We start from the raw sequence: 25,235 nt of genomic DNA, 5'->3' as shown, positions 1-25,235 counted from the left end.
TGGTGGCCTCAGCCCACTTCCACCCCTGTGACAGCCGTCCTTGTAGCGGAAGGGCTGGTCATGGAGTAGGCCTGAAAGGGATCCGCTGTGAGTGTGGTCTTACTGACACCCTTCTCTCCAAGGCCATGGGCACAGCCTACCCCATCCTCCATGCACAGGAGCTTCAGGACTGGGCTGAAGACACTTTTGTGAGTGGGTTGCTCCCCATTCCTCCTGCTCTGGTCCCCAGTTATGGAGGTCATGGAAGTGCATGTAGAGAGAGCAGGTGAGGGAGATGGGGCTGTTGGGGGGATGGGTCTCACAGGGATCAGCTCAGTCCAACAATCCTCTGATTCCCAGGGAGGCTGGGACCCCACCCACAGCGCTTTGTGACTCATTTTCTTCTTCAGGGGAATTAATAGATGTGTGAGCTCCAGGTTCTGTCCGTCTTTCCCCAGTACAGCCCCCAACCTACTTAGTTCTGAGGAGACAGCAGCCCCTTTTGTGGGCCCAAAGACCACCTACAGCTTCAGTTTGTCCTGTGATTCATCTGTGTGGGTGAATATGGGAGGTGCACCACGTCTAGAAGAGGCTGTGAGGGCATCATGGTTAAAGTGCTGTGGCATGTTCTTTTGCAAATGCAGAAAGGCCACAGGCCAGGGAAGGATGAGGCTGAGAGTATTTTCACTGGGGAGAGAGAAGGATAAATGTGAGGACACACAGCACGCCCAGTAGCCCTTTCTGCAGAGCCAGCCACCAGGTGAGCATGTACCATGACTTCCTCCCATAACCCTGTGAGGTCCATGCCTATACAACCCTGTCTGTGAGAAGAGCAAAGTGAAGCTCAGAGAGGTGTGAGAACTTCCAAAGATAAACAGATTAAGGTGGGATCGTCACCACCATGCTGTGCTGGGACAGGCAGTCACCTGTCACACTGCTCATGTAGGACCTGCTGGGAGCAGGGAAGGCCTGATGGGAGCACAGGAACACTGTGATGGAGGTGGCGTTTCTACCTGGGAGAGCTGGTACTGGGGACTCTGTGTGATTCTTTTTTGTGCTTGCTTTTAGCGTCAGCATGATACTGTCCCATTTGGGAACAGGGCTGTCCCCTTTCCACATCGGTGCACAAGGAGAAACATGTTCACACTGGTATCACCATAAGTCACCAGCAGAATCAGGATCTGGAGCTCAGACCAGATAATCCTCAGCAACTGGTTTAAGAAGAGGACCTGATTGTCCGCCCGAAAAATTTCTAGCTTTAAAAGTATATTTAATTAGGGGGAGTGATAAATAATTGATCCCTTCAAAATATCCTGTTATCTGAAGAACAATAGCACCTCTGAATTATAAGAACAATATTTCAGTTTGTCATCAATAACCATCATACAGGTATGACAAAACAGGGTGTTAGGAATTACAAAAGGGTCTCAAGATTATGCAGGTCAGAACTGAGAACTGTCCAAAGCATGGGCTGCATGACATTCCTTCTAAGCTACCTGAGGCTTGGTCTGCTCCTGACATGGAACAGACAGTCCTGAGAAAACCGCACTCCTCAGAGGACCCCAGGGAGTTGAGAGATTTGGGTTTGGATTCCAGACCAACCCTGATCATTTCTAAATATGGGATTTGAGACTCTTCTGCATCTGATCGAGGCGTGGTTTCAAGGAGTGAGGCATGATCCAGGCAAGAGAGCAGACATGGCTGAATCAGAGCATCACCAGTGACATTAACAAAGAGACCAGGGCACTGAGATTCCCAGTGATTTAGCATCATGGCTGGGACGGTTCATGTGTTTCCAGTGAGTTCTGAACATCCAACACTGCTCCCAAGGATCTGCAGGGGGCGCGCGAAGCCAACAGTTCTTAGGTGGTGGGGCGCATGCGCATTCCGCGACAGACGTGGTCGGCGTCTTCCCTGGGGGCGACGCTCCTTTTCCTCAGGGCGGAGCGGGCGGCGCCATGGCGGCTTCGGGACCGCGTGGCCCTCGTTCCTGCAGGAGGAGGACGCTCCTCGCTCGCTGTCTGAGGTAATGCCGGTTTCCCCGCATGCTAAGCCAGCTTCACACGGGGGTGTGTGTGGACCTGGCCGAGTTGGGTTCCCAGTCCAGGAGGGAGGGGACGGGTGCGCTGGCGGACCCGCTTCGGCCGTTGTCCTCAGCTGCTGGGACGGGGTGAGGGTCCGCGTCCACCGGGGCCACGGGGCTGTTCGCGCCCCTCATTCTCACTGCCTGGGTCCCCCCCTTCGCCGCGTGGTTGGAGGTGTTTACACCGCAGGTCACGGGCGGGGACTCGGGAGTAACGTGAAAGGGGCTGAGAAATTACTGAAACAGGGAAAGAGGTGCATGAAAACACATTATATTAACTTTTATATTTTAAGTGTGTCAAAGTCAGAGTTTATTATGCTTTTAATCTCCTGTCTTTAAAGGAATACAATTATTTATTTTGCACTTAAAATATTTTATATTTAAAATGTGCTTCTTAGCTTATCTCATTTTCAAGTCCAAATATTGCCACGATTGTTATTTTCTCATAATGAGAAGGAAAAGCCTGGCTGGACTAGCAAGATAACTCTTAAGTCTAAGTGTAATAAGTGTCAGTTTACTGATCTAAGTACTGCTGGGCTAACTCATAAATCTGAAGTTTAATAAGTGTTGGTTTACTGGGCTAATAACTTGTAAGTCCTAGCTCAACAAGTGCCATTAACTGGGTTCTGGCCAGCAGAAGTCCCACTGAGACTCAATGAATTACTCAAGACTCTGTGGAAAATGTCAAGAGAGGGAGAGGGAGTCGGGAGCCAACTCCACGAGACTCTCAAATGCTCCCACATTTATTGTGTACAAACAAAGGAAAAATCACTAACAGTTGTGTGATGGAATGCAGGAATTTAAGGAAAGACAGGGTGGGATTGAGATTGTAGAAATCACAGTGAGTACAAAGGCTTTGTTTGTCTTTGGGGAAGTCATGGGAAGAGGGGAACAAGATATATCCTTATAGATATGTTAGAAAAGACCACCAGCCCAGCCAGCTCCTTGTTCTGGGCATAGAAGACTAACAGCAGAGACACCCAGTGTTTATAGCTGAGGGCCTGGGTTGTTGCTTTGCCATGAACAGAGCGCTATCTAAATCCTCGACTATGCAAGCAAGGCATTGTCTCTGCTTTTTATGGCCAGGAGACTGGCGTGCGGATGCACAGGTGCCTGTTTGCAAGGCAGTTAACTAAGCACATTTGCTCTTCTTTAAGGAGACGAGTGGCTCGGGTTTGTTACAATTTTTTAACCCAATCATGGGCTCCCAAATGTAACATGATCTGTTCCTAATAGATAAACTCCAGTGTACTGATTCCCTGCTTTTGCTGTTCAGACCTTACTGGCTATAGCCCCATGCTTGCAATTAACTCTATAAAACCTAATGCACAAGTTTTGGAGGTGCTCAGAGCTTCAGAGCAGAAGCCCCTCTGAGCCCGCCAGTGTACTAAATCTGAGTATTACAATCCTCCGAGTGGTGCTTGTTTCTTGGCTGGCCTGTTGTTTCCATAATATTAATACAGTGACAGTCTTAAATATATGTAAATATAAGCTTATTGAAAAATATTTTGCAGCATTCCAGGGTGACCAGTTTTGTTAAAAATAATACCTAGGCCACTACCAATTTCTTACAAGAGTATAATTTTTAAAATTTTGAATTACTTTTATAAGTTCCAAATACAGTGGCGATTTTTAAAATACCAACGATTGTACATACTGCATAAGAACATTTGAGATGAAATATATTCAAAACTAAATCGTCAGAATATTTAAAAGGCAGGACAATGACTGCTTTTCATTGCAAATACATTTTCTCCTAATAAATGCAAAATATGAAGTTATTTAGCTTAGTTTTCTATACCTTTGTTCAAAAGGTGAAATAAGAATATCTATAATCTTTTTTTTAATTTTAACCTTCTTTCTCATAAAAATTGGTATTTGTATCTGTAGAATCTTAATTTCCCTTTCATTTTTTTCTTTTGATTTATTTTCTTTAACAGAGTGCTTTCCTGTGTCTTGTTAAAGATTTTTTTATTCTCCTATTCTAGATCCAAGTCACTTTCTGATACTGAGAGTAAACAAGGGGAGAGACCTTATAGTAAGTATGCAACTTTTGATGTGGTCAGGAATTTTTCTTGGAGAACTTTCTTTACAATTTCTGCTCAGGTCACAGTATTATCCCATTATGAAAACTGAATACAAAATTGTAATCTGTTTACACCAGGACGCTTCCAATTTTGGCACAGCACATTTCCTGATATTTTACATTAGATATTAATACAATATTTGATTTTATTTATATATTGTACACTAATACATATTTTATATATGAATATCTGCTGAATGCCATTAATTTGCATGGGGTGGTAGCTGATTGCATTTGATTTTTCTGACCATTAGTTATTCTTAGGTGTGTCTAAAGTACTTCTTAGAACACATATTTGACTATCACACCTCTCATAGAGTATTTTAAAGGTTATTATATTTTAAATTATAGAAGCAGAAATGTTACCCATTACGTTTATGAAATGATTAAGTAACAATTTGGTGTAATCATATTCAGTGGAGGAATGATGGCTTCTACATCTTTGTACATCTGCCACAGTTGCTCCTCTATAGTATTTGTGGCCATGAGCATTTTTATGTCAACATGATCCTTTTCCAATTCTTTTTTTCTTTTATTTCAGTACAATCAGTAAAGCTTTCCTTTGCAGTGATGGCATTGTTTTTAACATGAAGATACCTTGTCATCTGACACATTTGTACCTGATGGTCTATTACTCTTGTACAGAGCAATAAAAAGCATTTTCATATCTCCATCTGTATTCTAGATCTTATCTAATTTCTTAGAAGCTTTTTATAATCATTTTTAGTTATTTTAATTGTACTAAACACAGAAGAACAGATCACTTTTTGTATTTACCTACCTCATCACCTGAATGGACACATACATTATAATAACATGTGAGTTTGATGAATTTGAGAAACGTTCCAGAGTTTGAGCTTCAAGTATTTTTATGTGATTTTCTAAGAGGTAATTAATTTCTGGCACAAAATATGGCATTATCTAAAGCCACTTGCAGGATTGTCTGTCATTTTGGCTTATTTGACTTTTGTCACATAGCTATCAGCTAGGACCCAGTGAGTTTGAATATTTTAAAAAGCACTCCTGATTAGAAAACATCAGGAAGAAACATTGAATATTTGTGTTCACGACTCTGGTATCATTATTGTAATGTGCTATTTGTTTTGGCATATATTTGATTTTGTTCCAGTAGTGTGAAATGTAAGCATGGGAACAAAATTAAAAAAAAAAAATTCTTGAAGCCAGTCACAATGAATTATTAGTCATTTTATTTTTATTTTATAAACAGGCCATTTGAATATGTTCAGCCATGAAGTGAAACAGACTCACTGAAGTCTGAGTCCTGAGAGACAGTGACCCAGGACACAGCCCTACCAGTAAGTAACGTGGTGATTTGATACACATATATATTGTGAAATTATTATCACAATAAGGATACTTCCATAAACTCATAAAATTCCCATTTGTGGTGAGAATTTTTGAGATCTGCTCTCAGTAACTTTCAGATAAATAATACAGCATTGTTAGCTGTAGTCACCATGCTGTTCGTGAGATTTCCCAGAACTCACTCATCTTAAACATGGACATTTGTACTCTTTGGGCATCTTCTCATTTCACCACTCCCAGGCCCTGACAGTCACCACTCTGTTCTCTGTGTGAGTTCGGCTTTTTTAGATTACACGTGTAAGTGAAATCATGCAGTTCTACTTTTTCTTTTTTCAGAGTCTGCAGTGTGTTGATTTGATCCACTTACATACAGCAATGTGATCACAAACACAGCTTTAACTAACACCTCTCACATGACACACAAGTATAATTTTCTTTATTTTTGGTGGCAAGAACATTCACAAGATAGTACCTTACGAGCTTTGGAGACTGGTACAGCACTGTTGTCTGTAATCACTGTGCTGTGCATTTGATCTGCATGACTTATTTATCTTCTGCTTGCACATTTGTACCCTTTAACATCTCCCCATTTCCTCCACCCTGACACCTAGGTACCACCATTTTACAATTTGTTTCTAAGTGTTTGCTTGCTTGTTGTTTGTTTGTTTGTTTTTGTATATCTGATATCTTACATTTGTCTTTTCTCTGTTTATTTCATCTCACCAAGCATAATACCCTCAAGGTCAATCTGTAATATCCCAAATGGCAGAAATTCCTTCTTTCATAATACAGAATAATATTCCATTGTATATAAATGCCATTTCTTCTTTATCCATTCATTCATTTTTGGACACTCAGGTCATTTCCATATCTTGGCTATTGTGAATAATGTTGTAATAAACATGTGAATGCAGCTATCTTTTCAATACCCTGTTTTCACTTCCTTCAGATGCACACCAAGAAGGAGGACTGCTGGAGCATATGGTAGCTCTATTTTTAACTTTTGGGTAACCTCTATAGCTTTTCCATAGTGGTTGAACCAGGTTACATCCCCACTGACAGTGTACAGGGGTTTTCTTTTGTCCTCATCCTGGTCAGCACTGTCTCTTGTCTTCTTGGTGATGGCCTTTCTGACAGGAGGGAGAGGATATCTCATTCCACTTTCAATTTTCATTTCCCTAATTGTTAGTCATGTTGAATATCTTTTCATGTACCTTTTGTGTATTTGGGAGTCTTCTTTGTTAAAATATAAATTTAGATTCACTGCCCATTTTTTATATTGGATTGTCCACTCTTTTTTTTTTTTTTTTTTGCTATTGTGTTATATGAGGTCCACGTATATTTTGATACTAACCCTCCATCCAATATATGATTTGCAGAAATTCTCTCCTACTCTGTATTAGGCTTTATATTTTGCTGATTATGTCTTTTGCTGTGCAGGATCTTTTTAGTTTGATGTAGTCCCATCTGTTGATATTTGCTTTTCTGGCTTGTGTTTGGGGTTATATCCCAATATTATTACCCAAACCAGAGTTAAGTATCTTCTTCTCTAAGTTTTCCTCTAGGAGTTTTAAAGTATGAGGTCTTACATTTCAGTCATTAGTCCATTTTAAATTATATTTGTGAGTGGTGGAAAGTAGGTGTCCAATTTCATTTTTCTGCTTGTGGATTTCCAATCTTCCCAGCAACATTTGTTGAAGATGCTGGAGTTTCCTCATTCAAAATAGCATTAAAACCAATAAAATACTTAAGAATAAACTTAACTATGGAAGTGAAAAATTTGTACTTTGAAAACTATAAGATTTCTATGGAAAAAAATTGAAGAAGACAAAACAAGTGGAAAGATACACTGGACCAGAAGTATGGCTAATGGAACAGAAGAATTAATGTTAAAATGTCCATAATACCCAAAGCCATTTACAGTTTCAGTGCAATTTCTATCAATATTCCAACAGCATTTTTTACACATGGAGGGAAATCAATCTTAAAAATTTTTTATGTGACTTCCAGAGACCCAGACACCAGAGCAATCCTGGGAAAGAACAAATTGGGAGTCATCACACTTCCTGATTTAGAACTAAATCACAATGTTACAGTATGAGACACAATGATATTAAAATACACACATGGTTTAAATTAACAGTATAGAGGACCCAGTAGTAAACCCCTGTATATTAGGTCAACTACTATTTGAGACGGAAGTAAAACACGTTCAGTGGGCAAAGGATAGTCTCTTTGACAAATGGTGCTGGGACACCTGGATACTACTTTAAATTTTTGATAGAAACTCCATACTGCTTTTCCTAGTGTCTGTGGTTATTTACATTTTTACTAACAACACACAAGGATTTTCTTCACATCCCTTCCAATCATTGTACTCACTTGTCTTTTTTCACTTTCGCCATTGTAACAGTTGTGATATGGTCTCGTGGTCTTGATTTGCATTTCCCTGATGATTAATGACAACCTTTTCGTGTTGCACATTTGTATGTTTTCTTAGGAAAAATGTCTATTCAGATCTTTTATTCATTTTTAATTAGATTTATTTTTTTGGCTGCTAAGTTGTATGATGTATTTATATACTTCAGTAAATACCATTTATCAAAAGATGGTTTGCTAATAGATTCTCCCATTCCATATGATGTCTTTTAATTTTTTCAAATTCTTTTCTATGCAGAAGTTTTTACATTGACTTAGTCCCGCTTGTTTCTTTTTGCTTTTGCTTTATTTGCCTGTACTTTGGAGTCATATCCAAATAATCATTATTTACAAGATCAAGGTCGAGGGGATTTTACTCTATGATTTTTTTTAAGGTGTTTTATGATTTCAAGTCACAATTTGACTATTTTATTGCGAGATATTTTTTGTGAGTAGTGTAAGATGCGGTCCAATTTAATTCTTTTATATTCATTCGACTGTACCATTTTACATTTTGACCAAAAAATTAAACAAGTTTTACCTTTTCTTCATATTCTTGCAAACATTTTTTTTCTTTTTTATAATAACCATTCTAACAGGTGTGATGTGATGTGTCATTGTGATTTTGATTTGCATTTCCCTGATGATTAGTGATGTTGAGCATTTATTCATGTACCTATTGGCCATCTATATGTCTTTTTGAAAAAAAATCTACTCAAGTCCTTTAACCTATTTTTAATGTTTTATTTGATTGCTATTATTTTATGACTTACTTATATATTTTATAAAAAAATGTTTTTTGATTAACAAATGGAAAAAATTGCCTGTATGTTGTTTTATTCTGTAGTTGCTTTTTAGTTTGCTGATTATTTGTTTTGCTGTGGAGGTTTTTTTGTTTTTTTGTTTCGTTTTGTTTTGTTTTGTTTTTGTTTTTTTAATTTCTGTAGTTCCACTTGTTTGTTTTTGCTTTTCTTACTTGAAACTTTGGTGTCATATCCAAAAAATATTTGCCAAAACCATAGCAAGGAGCTTTATGTTTACATTTTCTTCAAGTAGTTTTACAGTTTTTGGTCTTAAATTTAAGCCTTCAGTCCATTTTGAGTTAATTTCTGTGAGTGCTGCAAGAAAGGGGTCCAATTGTATTCATCTGTAGGTCATTATCCAGTTTTTTCCTGCACAATTTATTGAAGAGTCTATAGTTTTCCCTTTACATCTTCTTGGTTCCCATGTGAAGTACTTGTTGGCACTATATAAGTGGGTTTGTTTCTGAGCACTTGCTTCATTGAACTTGGTCTCTATTTTTTACTGTTACCTACCATTTTTGATTACTATAGTTTTGTAATAAAGTTTGAAATTAGGAATTGTGATATCTCTAGATTAATTCTTTGACCAGGTTGATTTGGCTATTAGGGATGTCTTGTGGTTCCATACAAGTTTTAGGCTTGTTTTCTGTATTTCTGTGTAAATGTCATTTGAATTTGGATAGGGATTGCATTGAATCTATAGACAGCTTTGGGTGACACAGACATTTTTACAGTTTTAATACTTCCAATTCATAACAATGAAAATTGTTTCCATTTATCTTTTTTTCAGTTGTTCTTTTGTTTTAATCAGTGTTTTGTCATTTTCAGTGTAAGGATATTTTACCTACTTGGTTTAATTTATTCCTAATATTTATGTCATTTTAAATATGAATGCTTTTTAAATTTATTTTTCAAATTGCTTGTTGTTGGTATATAGAAACACATTGCTGTTCACATGTTGAAAATTGTATCTTGCAACTTGACTGAATTTGTCTATTGTTTGTAATAGGTTTTTGATGGAATCATTAGGATTTTCTATATATAAGATCATATTAAATGCAAACAAATAGTTTTGCTTAATCCTTTTCAATTTTGATTACTTTTATGTATTTATCTTGACTAATTGCTCTGGCCAGGACTTCCAGTATTATTTGGTAAATGAGTGGTGAGTGCACAAACTTATTTTGTTTATATTTTTGTCAGAAAACACTTCACCATTGAGTATGATGTTTACTGTGAACTTGTCCAGTATGACATTTATTATGTTTAATTACTTACTTTGTATAGCAATTTGTTGAGGTTTTGTTTGTTTGTTTGTTTGTTTATGGAAGGCTGTTTAATTTTTTCACATGTTTTTCTGCATCTATTGAGATTACCATATGATTTTTGTATTTCATTCATTAATGTGATGCATCATATGTTTGATTTACATAGGCTGAATTGTCCTTGGATTCAGGGATAAATTCCACTTGACATGGTATATGATCTTTTCAATATACCATTGAATTTGATTTGCTTATATGTCATTGAGAAATCTTGCATCTATATTTATCAGTAATACTTGCTAGTTTTTTTATTTTTCCTCCTTGTAGTGTTCTTTTCTGCCTTTGGTATCAGGGTAATGTTGGACTCATCAAATGAGTTTGCAAATATGCCTCCTCTTCATGTTTTTAAAAAGTTTGAGATGATTGTATTAATTCTATTTAAATGTTTGGTTGAATATCCCAAAGAAACTGTCTGGTCTTAGCCTCTTTTTATGTTTATTTTATTTTTTATTTTTTTACTGATACAATCTTTTCATTCATCATTGGTTTGTTCAGATTTTCTGTTTTGTTTATTAGTCAGTTTTGGTAGTTTTTATATTTCTTTGAGTTTATTTTTCCCAGCATAACCAAGTTGTTTGTGTGTATTTGTTGATAGTCACCTCGTATAAGCTGTTGTATTTCTGCTGCATCAGTTATAATATCGCCTCTCATTTCTGATTCATTTGCATATTGTTTTACCCTTTGTTAGTATAGCTCAGTTTGTCAATTTTACCATTTCAAAAACAAACTCTAGCATTGATGTTTTCTAATATTTACAGTCTTTGTTTATTCTCTCACATTTGTTATTTCATTTCTTTGCTACATGTGAACTTAGTGGGATTTTTTTTTCTTTTGCTCTAGTCCCTTGAGAAGTAAAGTTGTTTATTTGCAATTCTTTCTTCTTGTCATACTAATTTGTTGTAATAAACTCATAACTATTTTCATGGTATCTTGTAAGTTTTAGTAAGTTGTGTTTCCATTATCTTTTGTTTCAAGATTTTCTTTTAATTTCAAGAAAATTATTGTAAAACTGTTATAAACTACCCACCCCCGGTTTTATTGAGATATAATATGGTGCTGTTTAAGATTCAAATGCATATTATAATGATTTGACTTGATATATTGTGAAATGATTATCACATAAGATTAGTTAACATACATCATTTTAATATAGATGCAAAAAACAAAGGAAACAAAATATATTTTCCTGTAATGAGAACACTTAAGGTCTACTTGCTTAACAGCTTTCAAATATACCATAGAGCAATGTTAACTGTATTCATCATGTTGTACATAACATTTCAATACTTGTTTATCCCATAACTGGACGTTGGTATGTTTGGACTTTCTACATCAAATTCTCCCTCTTTCCACTGCCCACCTTTGGTAACCAAAAATGTGATATTTTACTTTTTGTTTATTTTTTTCACATATAAATCAGGTCATACAGTATTTGTCTTGCTCTGCCTGACTTCTCTTACTTAGCATGATGCCCTCAACGTCCATCCATATTGTCACCAATGGCAGAATTTCCTTCTTTATATTGCTGAATAATACTCCATTGTCTAAATATAGCACAACTTTTATATGCAAGCATTTGTTGATAGGCAGGTCATTATCATCTCTTGCCTATTATAAATAATGTTGCTGTGAACATGGGTGCAGATATCTCTTCAACAAAATGCTTTCAATTATTTTAGATACATTTCCCATATGTAGAAATTTTGGGTCATATGGTAGTCCTGTTAAATGTTGAGGAACCTCTCTAGTGTTTTTCATAGAGGCCAAACCAACTCATAAGCCAACCAAAAGTACACAAACAGTCCCTTTTCTCCATACCTTTGCTAGCATTTAATAGTAAGCCTCTTGTCTTTTTGATAAATTCATCCTAATAATCCTGAGTCGATATCTCCTTGCGTGTTTGATTTTAGTTTCCCTAATGTTTTGTGATGTTGAGCACATTTTCATGTATTTGTTGGAAATTCATGTATTTTCTTTGAAAAAAATGTATTTTTAGGTGTTTTGCACAGCTTTTAAGTGGGTTATTTGTTTTGATGCTTTTTAGTTGTGTGATATGTATTTTGGATATCAACACCTTATTAGTTATAAGGTTTTTAGATTTTTTTCCCCATTATATAGGCTCTTTTCATTTTGTTGATTGTCTCATGTAGGAGATTTTTAGTTTGATGTAGTTTCATTTGTTATTTTTTTAATTGTTGTTTATGCTTAAAGTATCATCAAAAATAATTTTTAAGACCTGTGTTAAAAAGATTTTTACTGTTTTCTTCTAGGAATTTTATGACTTCCAGTCTTATATTTGACTTTCTTTCATTTATATTTAATTTTCAGAGTGGTGTTAGATAGAGGTCTAATTTTATTCTTTGGCATGTGAATATAAAATTCTCCAAGCCCAGTTATTGACAAGACTGTCTTTGCTCCACTGAGTCTTCCTGACCACCTTGTCAAATACTGGTTGACTTTACATGCATGGGATTGTATTTAGACTCTCATTTCTATTCCATTGTTTTTATGGCAGTACCATGCTAATTTGATTATTATAGCTTTATATTATAGTTTGATATAGAGTGCAAAATCTCCAACATTGTATGCATAAGGTCTTTTGTGTTTCCTTATACATTTTTGTATTGTTTTTTTTTTCCTACTTTAAAAAATGCCACTGGATTTTGATAGGAATTAAATCAACATATGGCTTTGTGTAGGATGGACATTTTAACAATATAATTCTTCCAATTCATGGGCAAGGGATAACTTTACATTTGTCTGTATTTTTTAGTTTATTTCATAGAGTGATATTTTATCTCCTTGGATGAATTTAGTCCTCAGGTAATTTTCAGTGTATAGAGATATGACTGATTTTTGCATTTAAAATTTTTATTCTGCAACTTTACTGATTATGCTGATTAGTTCTAACAGGATTTTGGTGAAGTTTTTAGGACTTTCTATAGATAAAATCATGTTATCTTAAACTAGAGATATTTGCACTTCTTATTTTCCAGTTTTGATGACTTTCCTGTCTCCTCCTTACCTGACTGCTCCAGCTAGGACTTTCATTACTCTTCTGAGTGAGCGGTGGGGGTGGGCTCCTTTGCCTTGTTCCTGACATTAGGCGAAAGTTTCGGACTTCCACTACTGAGTATGTTTTGAACCGTGGCCTTGAGTTACATTCATTTTATACCTAGGCTGTTTGGTGTTTTCCTGTGTCTATTGATCATTATATTTTTTCTTTTGTTCTATTAATGCGATGGCATCACATTTATTTGATTTGCTAGTATTTATTCAGAATTTTAAAATCTACATTCATCTGGGTTATTGGCCTAAATTTTCTTCTCTGGCAGTTTGAAAGCAATGCTAGCCTTGTAAAATGAATTTGGGAATTTTCCTTCCTTGTCTATTTTTTAAAAGACTTGAGGATTGGCATTAAATCATTACATATTTGGTAAAATTTACCAGTGAAACCATCTGATCTTGAGGTTTCCTTCATTTGAAGAGTTTTGATTACAGATTTATTCTCCACAGTGGTAAATGGTTCATTTAGATTTTCTATTTCTTCCTGATTCCCTCTTGCTAGATATGTTTCTAAGAATTTTTTTCCATTTATCTAGGTTGTCTAGTTTATCTGCATGTAGTTGTTCATAGTAACTTATTATCCTTCTTATTTCTGTGGTAGAGATGCAATGTCTTCTCTATCATTTATAATTTGTTGATTTTGTTCCTCTCTCCTTTTCCTTGTGTAGTGTAGCAAAAAGTTCAAAATTTTGTTTATTTATTTAATGAACTAGCTCTTAATATTGCTAAATTTTACTGTTGTTTTGTCTATCACATTGATTTCTGCTGTAATCTTTATTATGTCCTTCCTTCTGCTAACTTTGGCTCAGTTCGGTCTTTTTCCAGGTCCTTGAGGAGGAAAGAAAGATTGTTTATTTGAGCTATTTCTTATTTCTTAAGTTAGGCATTTATTGTAATAAGATTGTTTATTTGAGCTCTTTCTTATTTCTTAAGTTAGGCATTTATTGTAATAAACCACCCTGTCGGAATTGGTTTTGCTATATCTCATGGGCTTTGGTATGCTTTGTTTCCATTTTAGTCCGTCTCAAGACACTTTGTTATTTCCTCTTAAATTTATTCTTTGATACATTAGTTGGTCAGGAGAGTGTTGATCAATTTCTATGTGTTCATTAGCTTTCCAGTTTTCTTCCTCCTACTGATTTCTAGTTTTATACTATGATCAGAGAAGACATTTGATATAATTTCAGTCTTGAATTTGTTGAGATTTGATATATGACATTATATGTGGTCTCGTCTAGAAAAAAAATTTTGTACACTTGAGAAGAATGTATATTCAACTTTTGTTAGACAGAATATTTCATATATGACTGTTAGGACCATTTGATCTTCAGTGTTGTTCACATCAACAGATCCTATATTGAACTATTGTCTGGATGATCTATCACTTGTGGAGAGTGGGGTGTTAAAGTTCTCAACAATTATCATATTGTAGTTTATTCTGCCTTTTAGCTTGTTTTTGCTATACATATATTTAGTTGCTCTGATTTTGGATGCATAAACATTAATAATTGTTACATTTTTTGGATGGATTGACTCCTCTATCATATATAATGACCTTCTTTGCCTTTTTTGACCTTTGTTAGATTAATGTATTTTTGACTGTTTTAGGTGTAACTCACCCCTTTTTTTCCTATTTGTTTGAAGTATCTTTTTCTGTCCCTTCACTCTCAGTCTATGTGTTTTTAAAGACAGAAAATAAATAAATAAATATTTACTTGAGCTACATCTTTAAAGAAATAGACCTAACAGACATATGCACAATATTCTGCCCAGTAGCAACAGAACGCACGTTCTTCTCAAGCACACAAGAAACATTCTCTAGGTAGGTCCTTTATTAAGTCACAAAACAAGGCTCAGCAAATGTAAGAAGATTGAAATCATATCAAGTATCATTTCTGACAATAATGGTATAAACCAAAAATTAATGACAGAGGAAAATAAGAAAATTCACAAATGTGTGAAAATTAATGTGCATACTCCTTATAAACTATTGGGTTAAAGAAGATATCAGAAATGAAATAAAAAATATTGTGGGGTGATGTCACCAGTATGGCAATGTAGGTCATTACAGACTTTGCAATGTAGGTTATTACAGACTTTGCTCCCCCTCAGAAGAACAGCTTACAACTGTTCACAGGCAGGACAGCACTGAGAATACACTAGAACATGGGGTGAGGCTGAAGCATCCATGTGCACCATGTAGACAAAGACAGACCATAGTAGAAAGACATAGATGGACACACTTGGGCCCATAATCTGAGAGAATGCAGATACATTACAAGTTATTTTAAATAAAGACAAGCGCAGAACTTTTTGTTTCAGATTTTCTACAGTACTGAGAAAAAACAGAATCCACAATGACACTTCTGTGCAAAGTTGAGAAAGTTACTTTTGAGACTGTTAAAAAAATAAAAGAAATAATCTATAGACATAATATATGTTCCATAACTGTGTTTACTTGATTTACCTCATTAAATGGAAAATATTTTGTTAAAAAGAAGACATACATCAACCAGACTTATTTTGATTTTCTTCCTATTAATCGTGATTTACCATTTGTATTACAGGACTCATGAAGTAGTGACATATTCAGTGAAACCTACATATGGGATGTTCCATTTATGATACACATGTTGAGAAACTTGAGCTTTGGATGTCACTGAACTCTTCAGCATGGAGTACTAATTACTAATTAAACTACTCTTATGGAGTAAATTCATAAGTTCCTTGGTAAGTAACCAATTACATGGGACAGAAGCCATTGTTGAGGAAGTGACATTACTTAAAACCCTACATAGTAGAGGCAGGATGTGTGAGGATAAGTGTATCCTGAGGGGTAGGGGCAGGGTAGATAGGGAGGGAATGAGGTTTCCAGAGGGTTGAGTTGGATACTGGAGAATCAGTGAATAAACAAAGAGTAGTAAATCTGAGTAATTTCAGAGAGGCTTCCATAGAGGTGGAGAGTGAAATACACATGTGTTAATCAGGGCCTCCTGGGTTTCAGGATTGGGGGAATTGAGTAAGACTCTAAGTAGCATGGACTCATTAACATATAAAATTCAATGAATTTATTTACTTGTATGTAAATTAAGAGAATTCATATTTTCTATATGAGCAGCCGCATGTAAAGCCATATTAGTTCTGAATCTGGGAGAGGAGAAATGGTCTCTGTTTCTCTTAGAGCACAGTGCCAGGTGATGGTTAGGGGATTTGTGGCAGGTGAGCCTGGGTATTGTGGAAAACTATAAAATGCCTTGGCTTCTTTCTCCTTTTTCAGTTGTGTCTTAGTGCTTGAACTTTTTGTAAATGAAAATCCAGAGACTGATGGAGGTTAGCTGTGATCCTGACAGTTCAATCACAGAGAAGCAGGTCCTTCCTCTTTCTCTGTTGCCAGTAGGTAAGCAGGCTTCTCCACAGGCCTGAATCTTCTCTATAAAACCAAGAAGTAATAAAAGATTTAAAGGGCTCTGGTTATGTTTCCCTAGGTCCCTGAGATGTTTTGTGGCCCAGAAGTTGAATATTCTCCTTCCCAGTATTTGTGCTGTTGAAAGTCTTCACATTACACCAATATGAGAACGGCTGTCTTTGTCTCAGTCCCTTCGGCACAGGGGAAAGATGCCTCACTCATGGCTGATTGGCTTCTGATGTGCATTAGTCATATAGTGGACACAGTGGAGGGAGACTGAAGAAGCAGAGGCTCACTCTCTAGTTGTGCTGGCGTATGTGTCAGAATGAGGTCAGCTGAACACAGCACAGGTGCAGGAGGCACAGGGGACAACAGCAGGGCTCCTGTGAGTGTGGAGCATGGAGGATAGTGAGGGGTCAGCGATCTGACCTGAATTCAGTGTCATAGTTTTGATTAGTAACTGCATCCTCTGAAAATGGCTGCCAATTTTAAATAACATAATTATCTTCCCTCTTGTACAAATCCACCCAGTTTTAATTTTGTAAGAAAACTTCGTTCACATTTAAACACTGGAAAACAATGTATAAATTTTATTTTTTCCTTAAATATGGCTGTATGTTGATGAGAGAAACTGCAGTAGATAGAGCAGCACATAGGATCTTGTGGAAATCTTTGAAGGACTGAAATACCTGAACCTTATTGGAAGATTCTGTTACTGTCAGACCTGTGAGAGTGAGTGCGACCCTGAAGAAGCAATGCTGTATGACCATCAAAGCTGAGAGGTAGAAAGAAGACAGAAAGAAATGGGAGAACTCAGGTCACTGGAGGGCCAGATTAGGGCCATCTTTCAGTGTAGAAATCCCTGGAGCGACAGGCTTGTGATGCTGACTTTGTCCACACGTCTGGTAATGGACATCTGATGTGTGTAGTTATTAGAGAATCTGCACCTGCTAACCCCAAGAGCTGCATGAATCCTGTTCAGTCATGTGCAGGGCTGGGCATCTGAATTCTCTGTGATTGAAGTGAGTAATAGACATTGACAATTAATTCACTGATTTCTATACAGAACACTTTAAACATGACCTCAGTTTGAAAAATCAATACTCCTAAGCACTTAGGAAAATGTTTCACATGAGAGGTGTTCTGTTCCATGTAGAGGTATAATTTGCCATTAGTCACAGTTAATAAGTCATAAATAACAGACATCTGCCTTGTGATGAGTCTAGTTTTATCTAAAAGTCTTAGAGAGAAGAGGTGAGTTATGACTTCTCAAATTCAAATTTTATAATCAGCAGTTCTCTTGATTTTGCCTTTGACCCAGTGGTATTTGAGATTGTGTTATTTAGTTTCCTCGTATTTGTGGAGTTTTTTAATTTTGTGCTGTAATTGATTTCTAGTTTCATTTCATGGTGCAACAAAGATTCTTGGTATGATGTCAATCTTCCTCAATTTGTAAGGTCCCTTTTGTGACATAACATGTGATCTATCCTGGAGAATGTTTTGTTTTCACTTGAAAAGAGTGTGAATTATTCTGCAACTGGATGAAAAGTTCTGTGTATGTCTGTTAGGTCCATTTGTCTAAAGTGTTGTTTAGGTCCACTGGTTGTTTATTGATTTCTGTCTCAATGTTCTATCCACTGTTGATAATCAGATATAGAAATGCTTACTATTGTATTGCATTAAATTTCTCCTTTCAGATCTGTCAATGTTTGCTTTATATATTAAGATGATCTGATATTAGATGTGTATAAATAATTGCAATTGTTATAACTTCCTAGTGAATTGACATGTTTATAATTACATAATACATTTTTTGTCCCATTTTTGGCTAAACATCACATTTGTCTGGGACAAGTATAATAGCCACTCCTGCTTTGTTTCGGTCAGCTTTTCATGGAATATCTTTTACCATCACTTTACTTTCAGCCTATGTGTGTCCTTAAATCTAAGATGAATTCTTGTAGACAGCATATAGGTGGAGCTTGGCTTTTTAATCCATTCAGCCACTATGTATCTTTTTATAAGGGAGTTTAGCCCATTTACAGCTAAAATAATGTTTGATCAAGAATGACTTACTGTTGTCATTTTTGAACTGTTTTCTGTTTGTCTTGCAGTTTTTCTCTCATTTTCTTTTCATGTCTTATGTGTTCCATTGTTTTTGGTATTAATAAGTTTTTATTTCTTTTCTCTTTTTTTGTTCTCTACCACAGGTATATTCTTTGTGGTTACCGAGGGGCTTGTTTGCAATACCTGTTAGTTATAACAGCCTATTTTAAGTTGACAGCAACTTAATTTCACTTGCACATAAGACGCCTCTATCTCTCCATTCATATTATATGCTACTGATATCACAGTTTACATACATCTACTTCTATTATGTATCTGGCAATCTAATTTAGTTATAGTTATTTTAAATCTTTCATCTTTTAACTTTTATAGTAGTATTAGTAGCAATTTGTTACCACCATTATAGTAATAGAGTATTCTGTTATTCTGTATATATTTAACTTTACCATTAAGATTCAGTTTGTCTTCTGCTCTTGAGTTGCTGTTTAGTATCCTTTTCTTCCAACTTGAAGACTTCCCTCTAACATTGCTTTTAAGAAAGTTCTTGCTAAATTCCTTTAGGTATGGTTGTCTGAGAAATTCTTTCTCTGTCTCTCTCTTTTTCTTTTTTCTTTTTTTTTTTTTTCTTTTGTGGACAGGTGTAGCAATCTTAGTTGGCAGTTTTTCTTTACCTTGCAATATTTTGGCTTATGTTATCCCAGTCTTTTCTGGCCTCCAAAATTTCTCCTGAAAATATCAAGTGGTAGTTTTATGGGAATTACCCTGTATTTATATAACAAGTTGATTTTCTCTTGCTGCTTTCAACAGTCTCTATTTGTCTTGAAATTCTGACAATTTGATTATAGTGTGTCTTGATGTGATTCACTTTGAATTCTCTTACTTGATGTCCTTTGGGGTTTCTGGACCTGGATGTCTGCTTTATTCCTCAGGTTTGGAACAAAATTCAGATACGATTTATTTCTATATTTTTTCTGCTTCTTTCTCTCTTCCTCTTGGTCCTCCAATGTTTTGTCTTTGGACTGAATAATGTAACATAATTCCTTTAAACTATTTTCACATGATTTTATTCTCCCCCCCTTTTTTTTTTCATACTTTACTCTTCTGACCTCAGAAAGAATCTTTAGGAACACTATTTTGAATTTTCTGTTGGGTATATCGCTTATCTCCATATCATACAGTCATTGTTCTTGGAGTGTATCTTTGTTTTCATTTTGTTTTGTTTTTTTCTTAGGATATATTCATTGTTTCTTCATTTTTCTTGACTCCATGTTAGTTTATTTGCCTTAGACCAAATAGCCTCCTCTCCCAATCTTCGGAGTCTTGCCTTATGTCAGAAATGTTTGGCACAAGTCAGCCCAGCCAGAGTTTCTAGGTACCTCTCAAACCTTGTTCTTACTCATAGTGCCTTTTTTAGGTACCCCCAGGAGACTGAGGTACTGTCAGTGCCCCAAGAGAAGCAAATTAGAAGCCAGCCCTCAGGCAGCAACTGGACAAGCTGGGGCATTGCATGTGTAGCCTGACACTGTCTGTAGAGAAGCTAGGAGCTGATCTCTATTGCTGGAGCAATTCGGGGTAGGGGGAGTTGTGGGAAAGCCTGCAGGGCCATGAGGAACTGCCACTTTGTTCTCTGCAGACTCCAGAAGACTAATGAGTGCTGGGCTCCATTTGCTCTAAGTGTCATACAAGCTAGAGGACAAAGAGTCAGGCAGTAGCTGGAAAAGTCTGAGTGCTGGATGTGCAGTCAGACTCCTTCCAGGGAGAAGCTGGGCCCTGGTAGTTTTTGCTGGGGCAAGTGAGGGGCAGAAGCTGCAGAGATTACCCCCCTGCCAGCTCAAGCTCCCAGAGGGCCCTGCCAGCTTCCAAAGAGAGGAGTGAGTTAGAACGTAGACTTTAGACAGCAGCTGGGAAGGTCAGCACATGAGATAGATGTGCAGTCTAGCTCCTTCCAGAGAGAAGCTGGGAGTTGATTTTTATTTCCAGCTCAGTCTACACTAAGCCATAAGGAATATCTGCTGGAAGAAAAACATCTTGAAAACTGAAAACATTCACGGTTTCACCAGAGGAGAAAGATCACTCTGATTCCAAGACAAGATAGTGAGACTCTTTTGTTGCCAGTGCAGAGAGAACTGAGAGCAAAGACAGAGTGAAGAATGCTCAGTGTTTTCAACTAGAAAGGAACTAGATGACTCCACAGTTGATTGAACTATTTTTTTTTGTCAAAAACAATCCAATAAATGTTAGCTCCACCAGAACAATCTAAGTTCTATGTAGAAAAGGGAAATGTCTGCTCTTTCTACGATGTTATTTTAATTTGCACAGCTTAATGCTTAGAGTATTACACTTACTTAGTAAATCTTTAATTCACTTACTCATTCATGCAAGAAATAATCACTGACTTTCCAGCACTGTTTTGTGTCTTAGAGATTGGATACAAGAAAGAACTGAGTACAAGAATTATGATCAGGAAGGCACCAGTGTAGTGATGGACAAACTAGATGTAAACATCTTCAGACAGCTGTCGTTGCTTTGACCAGACATGAATCGGGGCTGATTGAGGTCTGAGGTATGTGGAAGCTTGTCTGGATACTTAAGTAAAGAAGTCATTGTTGACAGACTCACTGAGACCAGATGGCTGAAGTTTTCTAGCACCACATCTCTGAAGAATTTTCTCTGGGATGAATCCACCAAGGCCTGTAATTCTTGATGGACATCCACACTACTTCCTTCAGGTCACTACTTTGTAAAAGTTCACAGATGCTCGGGTTCTGATGGGGCTTCCCTGACCAGTTCTGTGTGCAGAGATTTGACATGGTGGTGCTGGGCAAGGGGACTTTGTGTACAGTTGGCTCAGACCTTGTTTGCTGTTTCTGTGCTGACTTATTTATATCCTTCAGATACAATCAGGAATATATAGACACTGGAAAACAACAAATGTTTATTGACAAAATTATCACCTGAGGTATAGTGTGAAATACCCTGGACATGCTCAAATAAAGTCATGACTCTTTATTGGTTATTATAAATTTTGAGAACACGTAACAAAGCTGTAATTTTCACCAATTTTAAGTGCATAAGGCAGACAGTGTCAACAAACTGCTGATTCTTAACCATAACTGTGGATAGATTAGCCTGATACAAATGTCAAGTTTCTCATCTGTGAAATGACTCAACAATTATTTAGGAATTTTAAGAATTCCAGTGAGTTGATATGTAAAGTGCCTTCTATATAGCAAATGCTCAATAAATTGAAGTTATAAATCTGTTATTACTAAAATGACAGACAGCCTTCCAGCAATGCTCAGAATACTGCAGGACTAAACAGGATTCACGGTGAATTCAGGGTCTGCAGTTGTAACCTCTCTCATCTCTGTACAACTCAGATGTTCATTAAAAGGCATAGGACATACAATTCAGAAGCACAAGCCAGAGGCCCATGAGACTTATGTACTGAACAGTGGCCCCAGCCTAACCCCTCTCCATTTTCTCTGTGGTCTCCAAACATTAGTTACTATTGTCTGCTTTGTATCTTCATTTGGTCTATCTGTGAAAAGGTAATAGAAGCCTCTCGACTTAATCTAACTGAAGCTGGTCTCTCCAGTTCTTCAATAATTTCCACAGGTCCCTAAATTGTATTTCATATGCTATTCTCTTATGTTTATGCATTTTGTAATTGAAATATAGTCAGTTTACAATTTTGTGTAATTTGTGCTGTTCAGCATAATATTTCAGTCATATATATACATATACATATATATTTTTGTCTTCATATTCTTTTTCATTATAGGTCACTGAAAGATACTGAATAGTTCCCTGTGCTTTACAGTATGAACTTGTTATTTGTTTTATATATAGTATTTAGTATATGCAAATTTCAAACTCCCAATTTATCCTTTACCACTCCCTTTCATCCCTGGGAACCATAAGTTTGTTTTCAATGTCTGTCAGTCTGTTTCTGTTTTGCAGGTGAGCTCATTTGTGTCTTTTTTTTTTTTTTTTTTGTAGATTCCACTTATAAATGTAGACATTTTCTATTTCTGGCTTACTTCACTTATAATGATGATCTCCAGGTCATCCATGTTGCTGCAAGTGATATTATATATATACACTATATATATACAAGTACATATATATATATGTAGTAGAGTAGGATTCCATTGTAAAAATTTACCACAATTTTTTATCCAGTCATCTATCAATGGACATTTATGTTGTTTCTATGTCTTGGCTGTTGTAAATAGTGCTGCTGTGAACATTGGGGTGCATGTGTCTTTTTGAATTATATTTTTCTCTAGATATGTGCCCAGAAGTAGGATTGCTGGATCACATGTTAACTAGTAATTTTTAAATTAACTTCCATATTGTCCTTTAAAGTGGCTGCACCAATTGACATTCCCACCAACAGTGTAGGAGGGTGCCCTTTTCACCACATCCTCTGCAGCATTTATCATTTGTGGACTTTTTAATGATGGCCATTTGACTGGTAATAGGTGAAACCTCATAGTATTTTTGATTTGCATTTCCCTAATAATTAGTGATACTGAGCATTTTTTCATGTGCCTGTTAGCCATCTGTATGTCTTCCTTGGAGAAATGTCTATTTAGAAGAAATGCCTGTCTTCTCCCCATTTTTAAAAATATATTTTTATTTAAGTATAGTCAGTTTACAATGTTGTGTCAATTTCTGGTGTACATCACAATACTTCAATCATATAGGAACAACATATCTTCATTTTGATATTATTTTTAACTATAAGTTACTACAATATATGAATAGAGTTTTCTGTGCTATACAGTATAAACTTGTTTATCTATTTTATGCATAGTAATTAGTATCTGCAAATCTCAAACTCTAATTTATCCTTTTCCACATCCTTAACCACTTGGTAACCATAAGTTTGTTTACTATGTCTGTGAGTTTGTTTTGGTGTTGTAAATAAGTCTGTTTTGGTTTTGTAAATAAGTTTGCCTTTTTTTCTGATTCCACATTTAAGTGATATCATATGGAATTTTTCTTTCTTTCTGATTTACTTCACTTAGAATGGCATTTCCCAGGTTTAACCAAGTTGCTGCAAATTGCATTATTGTATTCTTTTTTATGACTGAGTAGTATTCTATTGTATAAATACACCACAACTTCTTACCAGTTATCTGTTAGTGGACATGTAGGTTGTTTCAATGTCTTGTCTATTGTAAATAGTGCTGCTATGAAAATTGGGGTGCATGTATCTTTTTGAATTAAGATTCCCTCTGGACATAAGCCCAGGAATGGGATTGCTGGATAAGATGGTAAGTGTATTTTTAGTCTTTTGAGGACTCTTCATACTGTTTTCCACAATGGCTGCACCAAACCACATTCCCATCAATGATATAGAGGATTCCTTTTCCTCCAAATCCTCTCCAGAATTTACTCTTTGTGGACTTTTGAATGATGACCATTCAGACTGTTGTCATGTGATACCTCACTGTACTTTCGACCTGCATTTCTCTGATAATTACTGATATTGAGCATTTTTTCATGTGCATTTTGGCCATTTGTATGTCTTTATTGGAGAATTGCTTGCTTAGGTCTTCTGCCCATTTTTTAATTGGTTATGTTTTTTTCTTATGAAGTTGTATGAGCTGCTTAAATATTCTGGAGATTAAGCCCTTGTCAAATTCATCTTTTACAAATATTTTCTCCCATTCTGTAGGTTGTCTCTTTGTTTTGTTTATGGTTTGCTTTGTTGTGACAAAACTTATAAGTTTAATTAGATAGGTCCCATTTGTTTATTTTTGCTTCTATTTCTATTGCTTGGGTAGAATATCCAGGAGAACATTACTGAGATTTATGTAGGATAATGTTTTGCCTATGATTTCTTCTAAGAGGTTTATAGTATCTTGTCTTATGTTTAAAGTTATAAGTCTTTTTGAATTTATTTTTGTGTATGGTATGAGGGAGTATTCTAACTTCATTGATTTACATGCAGCTGTCCAGTTTTCCCAATACCACTGGCAGAAGAGACTGTCTTTACTCCATTGTATGTTCTTGCATCCTTTGTCAAAGATTAATTGACCAAAAGTTTGTGGAACTATTTCTGGGGTCTCTATGCTGTTCCATTGATCCATATGCCTGTTTTTGTTCCAGAACCATGCTGATATGATTAGTGTAGCTCTGTAGTATTGTCTGAAGCCTGGAAGGATTATTCCTCCAGGTTTGTTCTTTTTCTTCAGTAATGCTTAGGCAGCTCTGTGTCTATTTTGATTCCATATAAATTATAGTATGATGTGTTCTAGTTCTGTGAAAAATTTCCTGGGTAATTTGATAGGAATCACATTAAATCTGTAGATTGCTTTGGGTATATGGTCATTTTAACAATATTAATTTTTCCAATCCAAGAACATGGGATATCTTTCCATTTCTTTAAATCCTCTTTAATTTCCTTAGCATTTTGTAATTCTCCACATATAAGACTTCAACTTTCTTGGTCAGATTTATTCCTAAGTTTTGTTTCTTTTTTATACAGTCTTAAAAGGAATTACTTCTTTACTTTCCTTTTCTGATATTTCATTGTTAGTGTAAAGACATGCCTCTGACTTATGGATGTTAATCTTGTATCCTGCTACCTTGCCAGTTTCTTTTATCAGCTCTAGTAGTCTTTGTGTGGAGCTTTTAGTGTTTTCTATATATAGTATTATGT

The 25,235-nt window shown here is 36.0% G+C and overlaps 1 long non-coding RNA gene across 2 annotated transcripts in view; it reads left to right on the top strand.

The window, feature by feature from the left end:
• Positions 1–1,872: 1,872 nt before the first annotated feature.
• LOC116278119 (uncharacterized) overlaps positions 1,873–25,235 on the top strand; it is a 32,792-nt gene continuing 9,429 nt past the window's right edge. The window contains exons 1-6 of one of the 2 annotated variants that reach the window (XR_012067081.1): positions 1,873–2,005; positions 4,051–4,100; positions 5,377–5,464; positions 15,654–15,816; positions 16,364–16,483; positions 16,572–16,704. This is a non-coding gene — a long non-coding RNA (uncharacterized lncRNA). Of the gene's footprint in view, positions 2,006–4,050; positions 4,101–5,376; positions 5,465–15,653; positions 15,817–16,363; positions 16,484–16,571; positions 16,705–25,235 lie in introns of those variants that run through there. The other variant, XR_012067082.1, reaches the window with a different exon arrangement.

Source organism: Vicugna pacos, chromosome 35 (genome assembly GCF_048564905.1).
Source record: "Vicugna pacos chromosome 35, VicPac4, whole genome shotgun sequence".
In the NCBI taxonomy this organism is placed as follows: domain Eukaryota; kingdom Metazoa; phylum Chordata; class Mammalia; order Artiodactyla; family Camelidae; genus Vicugna; species Vicugna pacos.
Note: the sequence above shows the minus strand (reverse complement) of the source record. Positions and strands in the feature narration are given on the sequence as shown.